Source organism: Opisthocomus hoazin, chromosome 8 (assembly GCF_030867145.1).
Source record: "Opisthocomus hoazin isolate bOpiHoa1 chromosome 8, bOpiHoa1.hap1, whole genome shotgun sequence".
NCBI lineage: Eukaryota > Metazoa > Chordata > Aves > Opisthocomiformes > Opisthocomidae > Opisthocomus > Opisthocomus hoazin.
This window is the reverse complement of record NC_134421.1, coordinates 10,944,875-10,953,619: the sequence shown is the minus strand read 5'-3', so window position 1 is coordinate 10,953,619 and position 8,745 is coordinate 10,944,875.

The window sequence follows — 8,745 nt, the reverse complement described above, 5'->3', positions numbered from 1 at the left end:
GTATTGGCTAATACTTCTGTGCTACTCTGAATGAGGTGTTTTAGGGACAGGGAAAGCAAAGGTTTGAAAAAGAACACAAAAACCCCACAATTTCATACTTAATCTTTCCATAGGTAATCTGTCTTCTAGTAATTATGAGTGGCAGAAATTTCTGGCTGAAAGAAAGGGTTTATTTCTAAGTTGGACAAGCAAAAATAATGGAATGAAACTTATATTTGAACTGTCTTAATTTATGCTGATGTAAAACTTTTTGTTTAATTACCCCTCAATATCAAGTATCTTTGTTTTTTTTCCCTTGAAACAGAAAATTAAAAGAAATACTATAGAGGCACTATAGTCTCTTTGGTAAATAAATGGACTGCAGAAATGTATCACTGCTCAGTGTATTTATAGAAGTACAATTTGACTTCTTTTTTTGTCGGAAATGTAGCATTCTGTTTTGGTTCCTTGTAGAAAGAGGATAGCTTTCATTTTATTTGCTGCATCAACACTTAAATGACATTGTTGGAAAAATGTTTCATCCACCATTCTGCAGAATCACTTGAACTAACTACAGTTTTGTAAGTAGTAAATGACTTACTCTTAAGTGAGAGTTGAGTATTTAAATTCTTCACATGACTTTTTGCAGTGCCTGGACATTATTTGGAGCAAAACAGAGACACGTCTTTGGCTCAAGCAGGTGTTAACTTACTATTTGACGATCACTAGCAAAGGCACTTTGTTGCTATGTAAACATTTATTATAGCTCATGTGATGTTTCTTTATACTTTTATTGTAGGTAGTAGTCAGAAACAACGTACAATTTGAGCAGTGATCTTTAGTCTGTTTTTGTCAGCAGCGTTAGCACATTGTTCTTCAAAAGATCACTAGGAGATGGAAGGAGTGACAAACACAGGTTACTCATCAACTTGGGGGAAGTCGTTTTATTTACTGGACTTGAGAACATTAGTGTGGTATTTCAAAAAAGGTTTATGTATTTTGATTTATTGTGCTTTGGACAAATTATATTAAAACATTGGCAGTATAAATATATAAAATAACTATGGACTTTAATGTAGCTTCACTGGATTTTTGTAGATGAAAAATTAGACAGGAGCTGGCAATATGCGCTCACAGTCCAGAAGGCCAGCCGCATCCTGGGCTGCATCAAAAGCAGTGTGGCCAGCAGGTTGAGGGAGGGGATTCTGCCCCTCTGCTCTGCTCTGGTGAGACCTCACCTGGAGTCCTGCGTCCAGCTCTGGAGCCCTCAGCACAGGAAAGACGTGGAGCTGCTGGAGCAGGGCCAGAGGAGGGCCACAAAGATGATCTGAGGGCTGGAACACCTCTGCTATGAGGAAAGGCTGAGAGAGTTGGGGCTGTTCAGCCTGGAGAAGAGAAGGCTGCAGGGAGACCTTATGGTGGCTTTCTGGTACTTAAAGGGGACTCGTAAGAAAGATGGGGACGATCTTTTTAGCAGGGCTTTTTGCGATAGGACAAAGGATAATGGTTTTAAAGTAAAAGTGGGTAGATTTAGACTGAATATAAGGAAGAAATTCTTTACAATGAGAGTGATGAGACACTGGAACAGATTGCCCAGAGAAGATGTGAATGCCCCCTCCTCGGAAGTGTTCCCAAGTCAGGTTGAAAGGGGCTTTAAGCAACCTGATCTAGTGGAAGGTGTCCCTGCCCAAGGCAGGGGGATTTGAACTAGATGATCTGTGAAGTTCCCTTCTAACCCAAACCATTCTATGCTTCTGTGGTTTAAAAAAGTGATCAGACTACTTCCTGTATGTTTAAAACATTGATATAAATTTATGCTTGTCAGTGCTATATGATATTATAATCATTAGAAAAACAGATGTGTCAAGAAGTGCAAATAATAACATCCATGTGAGTGATTTGAAAACATATGGAGGTACAGGAAATAGTCGTGGAAGAGACCTAAAACAGACTATGCTGGTGGTACTTGTATCCCCACTTTTATTCTGTTTTATTCACAATCTGTTTTCCATGGATTTTATATTTATTATATGTGACTGTTTTCTTTATCACATTACCTTCTGAGGGAAGTCAGGTAATTTCAATTAGCTAAGGTGCATAAAGAGAGCTTCTGTGCGAAGTGTCATGTAAGAAGCTCATTGTTTTGTTGTGTCACCTCTATAGCACTCTTCAGTTTTTAAAATGTTGTGTCCTAGAATAAATTTTGCCTTGGCACCTCCAATTTGAGAATGGTTATATACTGATTTTTAAATCTCCCTCTGTCCATAACTGTATTTGATTAAAAAAAAAAATGCACTCATAACTCAAATGCACTCCCAGTGCCTTGTGGGTGTGTACCCCATGGACTTTTTCAACTGCTGGTGAAAGTTTATTTATTTGTCATTGGCAGGCATTCTCTTTCTAGTAGAAAATACAGGTAGCTAAAACAATGTGGGGGGAAGGACTTGTTTGAAGGCTTTCGGATTGAAGCAATAATAGCTGGGCAATCACATTTTCTAGATATATAAGCATCTCACTTTGAGCATTGCTAGAAAGAATATTGAATAGTACCTTCAAAAACTAGACAGGTTACTTGCATACTTCCCTTCTCTGGTATGTATCTGTCACATCTAGACCATTTGTTCTGGTGAATCCATTCTGGCATTTAAGTAATGGAGGCTGGGGTTTTCTGGGCTGGCTTGTAAATAGCCCTGATTTCCTCTGAGAGACACCGAGACAGACACTGCAATGGTCTCTCTTGTAACCGCTCCTGATACTGGTTTGCTTCAGTCCTTCCCCTGTTACGCTCCATGCACTTAAACTGCTTGCTGCCTGAGAACTGTGTTTACAAGAAAGCTGTTTAAAAATTAGGGTATGGAGAACCAGCATAGTGTAATTTAGGCAGATTTTGAAGAGATCTAAATAAAATAAGAAGGTTCTGGCTGCAATGTGTAATTCCAAACTCACTTGTCAGAAAGTGATATGGAACATGAAAGACCTGCTTCGAAAAATCCCCCTCCCCAAACATGTTGGTCTTTAACACCTCTGTGTGGTGTTCAGACAGATCCTGTGCAGAATAGTTGCAGCAGCTCTTACTTCCCTGATTTGGTAAAGAACGTGCTGGAGGATGGAAGAACAAGTGAGATGAGAACATGACAGTAATGAAAGTCTGGAACGTGAGCAAGAGAAAGGTCAAGTATTTCAGTTACTCCTGAAAATCCTGTATTTCACTACACGCAAGCACTAGCAAAAAAGCAGCCTTGATCTATGAATGGGATGCTTAATTTTTTTTTTACTAACACCTGCCAATCCTTTAACAAACTCTACGGCAAAGCCAAGTGATTTTTGTCTTACATCATATGTATTTTTTGAAGATGAATAAAGGGTATCTCCTAAGCCTCCTTTGGCTGTCACACATAGGCATTCAAAACTCTAAATAAAATCAAAAATATGATTTTTTTATGGCCTTCTTCAGTGTTCTAGCAGTTTTACCCTTTCTTTAAACTTGAAAGTGTTTCCAGTGTACCAAAACCCCCACAAAACTAAAAATCTGTGAGAAGATTACATTAAGAATATGAAAACATAAGGTCTGCAGATTTTGCACTCAGAGATTACTTGTTGGATTTATTTATATGTAACCAGACCTGGATATCCAGGGAGCTCCACTGTAATGACATACCCTTTGGGATTCACAGACTTACGACTGCATGCAAACAGAACTAGATCTTCCCATGGAATAAAGTGAGAGAGAAGAGGAAGAATTTGTTGCTTGTAAAGAGAAAGGCAGTGTATGGTGAAATAAGGAAATGAGGGTGTGACAGCTGTGCAGCAGCTGGGGACTGCTGTGGTAAAGATGGTGTTGGCTGGAAAGAAGGAAAGGTTGTGCCACAAGGGCATTTACAGGAGGAATCACACTACCTGTGACTGCTACAGATTACTGTGTGAAGGGTTCAGGCTGGTTTGTGGTGTCTCTTCCCTTCCTCTGTGGTCAGATGTGAAGTGTCTGTAATCTTCTCTCAGTAACAAAAGCATGTGTAAGATATTCTCGCTTCTGACAAGAAGTTCAGAATAGCACTAATAACAACTTACAACATCTGTGAAGTCTTATGCTTTGAGGCATTCATGGCATTACATTAATATTTCTGGCAAGTAAATTAGTTGTCAGGTGTTACTGTCCAAGACAAAAGATAGTTTATTTTGCTCTGTTTTGGTTTCCTCTGTAGTTAGCTAATTCTAGTATCTAACCAAATGTCTAACCAAACTATAGATAAAGATGTCTCAGCTGTCAAAAAGAGCAGGCAAGTCAAAAATATTGACGAGTCCTTTAAGAATGATGAGAGTTAACTAGTGGGTTGAAATTGTGTAATTTTCTCTCCAAAACAGCATAGAAGCTTCCTGTGGTGTGGGACAGATTTGGATCAATATCTCTCGGTAATACTGAGATCTGAAAAATGTTATCCCAGGATTCCTAGAGAAGATTAGCTCTCAAAATGTGTATTTTTAACTCCTCTACTCTCTATTTTCTTTTCAGATGTTTTTCAAAAGGAAGGGTTTAGTGGGATAAATCTTTGTTTCCAGAATGCACGAGCTGTAGACTGATGTGGGCAAGAAAGGGGCTGTTTAGCTGCAGATGAACCATTCTGCAGTGGCTTTTTTCTCCCTCACTATAAATGAGGTAGTCAACATGCTGAAGCAGGCAGTGAGAGAATTTGGCTCTAGCATTTTAATAATTCTGGCACTACATTTTTAGAGAAGCACATTTTTAGGGAAAAGGCCATCATTCAAAGCAAAATGGTAGCTTTTTATGTGGCGGTGCCATCTGAGGGGAGTACCTTTGCAGTGCTTTTAGTGGAACAGAGTAACTGACACTAAGTTGCTTGCTGAGGAGAAAAAGGAAGTAATGAAATTCATGACCCTGAGTCCAATTAGAATGCAAAGGGATTAAAGGAATCAGGATCCAAACAAAGAGGATCTGATCAATCCTAGCAAAAGCTGTCAAAAATATCTTTTTCACAACATCAGAAGTGGCTCATGATGTGCTATGTCCAACATAAAACCTCCTGGAAATGGAGAAAAATTAGATCCTATTTTCATATGTTAAGCTAGATTTGCCAGAACAATTTACAGATGTTGGTTTGTCTGCCTTTATCACAGTACATTGCTAAATATAGGGCATTCAGCCATTTCTTCCTGTTTATACCATGCTTTGCACATTGCTGGTTGCATTACTGTTTGCTCCTTTCATAAACTTCCTTCTTTTGTGTCTGGTCCCAGCTGACACCAAGGTCTAACAAGGCCAGAGAGAGCAGCTACATGTGCTTCAGGGTAATATTATGAAATCTCTTTAGGTTGAAACTGTTTGTTTCAAGCTGATACAAATGTAACAAGTAATCTTGATTAGTAAAATGTAATTTTATAAACCCTAAATATTTTGCCCCATTTTTTTTTTCACTTTTAACTAGCTGTGTTTTCCATCCTTTCTTGGCCTTTGCCAATGTCCTTCATAGTTCTTCTGTATCAAAGATTTGTGCTGCGCAGCAACTCCAATAAGACCACAAATAATATGGAATAAAGGCAGAAGGATTGTTCGTCTTCAGTACAAGTGCAGTGAAATCAGTATCATGAGGTATAAGCAAATGCTCAGCTTTGTACCCTGGCCATGAGCACTGCGATAGCCTGTGCATCACTGCTTCTTATTTGGGTGAGGAACTTTGGTTCGAGGAAAAGCTGATGCAACTCTGGGAGTCTCAGAGAAAAGGTGGTGAGCTATACCTGGGTCTTGTCTGTACCAGCTTTTCCACACTGTTGAACAGCAGTGGCAGATAGAGGCATCAGGTTTTCCAGTGGTCCAAGTTGTGCATTGTTGCAGCCCATTATCGGGGTTCAATGGGAGGTGGGAAATGGTGCCACAGGCAGCAGTGGCCAGAGGCTGCCCATTAGGGACCACCTGAGTGGGTTGCTCCATCTCACACGGCCACCCGCCGCCACTCTGGTGGAGAAAACCCCCTTGGTCCTTCTCCCTGGGTGGGCACTAGGGGATTCAGGTTGTTCCCTGGAGGCTCATGGAGCAAGAATTGAAAGTCTAGTTTTTCTGGGGATAACAGGGTAATTCACTGCAGTTGTAGGGTACATGAAAATAAAGGGGTTATGATGAATTCTTGTCATGTTCTGAAACAAAATACACATGAAGAACAACAGTTAATAGGGCTTTCCAAAAAGACCTTGTCATTATTTCCACTCTACTCTCTTCATAGTTTCTTAAGCATTTTTAGACATAGAAAATAGATTTCCAAGCAACAAAGGAAATTGTTCATCCTAAACAAGTCCTTTATCTTTTTCATCCTTCTGTCTGATACTGTGATCCATATCCACTGATTGAGAGCTAAACAAGCAAAATTAAATGCTATTCTAGTGTTCTGAGCCTCCATCTTACCACTGTCATGTAAAAATTTGATATAGCCATAAAATGTTCTCGATGACTCCTCATCACTAAAGGCACCTCCATTTTTTTCTGCTAAGTCTGCTGCTGAGCAGATTTAAAACACTACTCTGCCCATTCTAACAATCAAATATATGCAGTCTGTTCTCTGTGCTATTACAACTTGGTAGAATTAACAAAAGCAACACTAATTCCAGCGGTATTATGTAACAATGACATCAATGTACCACAAGCCCTGTGTTTTTGATGTTAAAATACAAAATAATACTTTCTTTTTTCTTTGAGCACAATTTAAAGACATTAGGAAGTCAGGATTCCCACACCATAATAGCAGGTGCTGTCTGAGTCATTGAATTTAGTCCCAGCAACAAGCACCAATTTAGTAGTTTGTTCTGGGGGATTCTGCTCCTGGCCCTGATACACACCATGGAGCAGAGCATAATCCAAAATCCCACTTCAGACACAAACTTCAGACCACAGCAAAAGAGCAAAAAGAAAGGACTTGTGGAAGGTATTGCCATGGCCCTGGATCCCTGAAATGGTGATGACTCCATTAAATTAAATTTTCACATTCCCATGGGTACATACCCCATTCCACACCAGGCAGCAAAGGACTCTAGCAGTTCCTACAGCAAAGGCATATAGGGAACCTACTCTTTCATCTGCTGCAGAATAAGAAACTAGCATATGAATTTTGAGACAGGCAACTTAATTGAAAATAGATCAATCAGTGATTAATGCATCAGCAGGTGTGAACTGGCAAATTACTACTGGAATGAATGGAAATGTATTTCTAGGCACCTACATCCACTGAGAATTTTGCTGTTTATACCTTTTTACTCTTTAGAATAATCAAACATTTCAGAGACCTAGACTTTACTCTGAGAAATTCTATTCTATTCTATTCTATTCTATTCTATTCTATTCTATTCTATTCTATTCTATTCTATTCTATTCTAAGTGATAGCTGAATATCAAACATAATGAATTCTAACTGTATATTTTCCAAAAGCATGATGAAATTTAATACTTAAAAATAAAATTATATTTATATAATATATAACCTTTAATATACATTATATATATTAAAACATGGCTTTGGGAGACTTTTCAAGCCCTTTTATCTACTTCTTTAGGGACTGGGGAAACAGACATACAGATATGATTTGATTTGAAGGTCACAACCTATTTCAATTGTTGTTGCTTATTGCTAGAGCACATGCTTTTAAATAGCAAGGACTTGCTATTGAAAAACAAAACAAAACAAAACAAAAACACCAAACAAAAAAAAAACCCAAGTATAAATGCCAGATTCTGCACCTGAGACAAAGTACAAGTATAAATAGGGAGAGGAGTGGCTGGAGAGCAGCCCCGCAGAAAGGGACCTGAGGGTGCTGATCAGCAGCAGGCTCAATGGGAGTCAGCAGCATGCCCTGGCAGCCAGGAGGGCAAACCACATCCTGGGTGCATCAAACACAGCATACCCACATGGTTAAAAGATGTGATTATCCCACTGTATTTAACGTACGTGCGGCCTCACCTTGAGTACCGCGTGCAGTTCTGGGCCCCGCAATTTAAGAAGGATGTGAAGGTCCCTGAATGCGTCCAGGGGAGGGCAACACAGCTGGTGAAAGGGCTGGAAGGCACATCCTATGGGAGTGGCTGAGGACTTTGGGTTTGTCTAGTTTGGAGAAAAGGAAGCTGAGAGGTGACCTTATTGCTCTCCACAGCTTCCTGAGGAGGGGAAACGGAGAGGGAGGTGCTGATCTCTTCTCACTGGTATCCAGTGACAGGACACATGGGAATAGTTAACAGCTGCACCAGGGGAGGTTTAGACTGGACGTTAAGAAGCATTTATTTACAGAGAGGGTGTGCAAACCCTGGAACAGGCTGTCTTGAGAGGTGCTCAATGTCCCATGACTGTCAGTGTTTAAGAGGCATTTGGATGGTGCCCTTAATAACATGATTTAACTTTTGGTTGACCCTGAAGTGGTCAGGTAGTTAGACTAGATGATCATTGTAGGTCCCTTCCAACTGAATAGTCCAGTCTATTCCGTTCTGTTCTGTTCCATTCTGTTCTATTCTATTCTGTTCTATTCTATTCTAAATATAAATGGAATTCCATTCCATTCTAAATATATCACCTAAGTCCCTGATTAATTTAACACATTTTTAGTACTTGATGGCTCTTCATCCCTTCTTCCACAGAAGACAAAGCAGTTGACATTCTGCATAAGAACTGGACCAGGCCAATTTGCCTGCTAATTTAACCCCATTGACACTGTAGAGCTATCTACAAAGTTTCAAAAGGCTTCTTCTGGCTTTCTGCAGGAATTTTTTATTTTAGT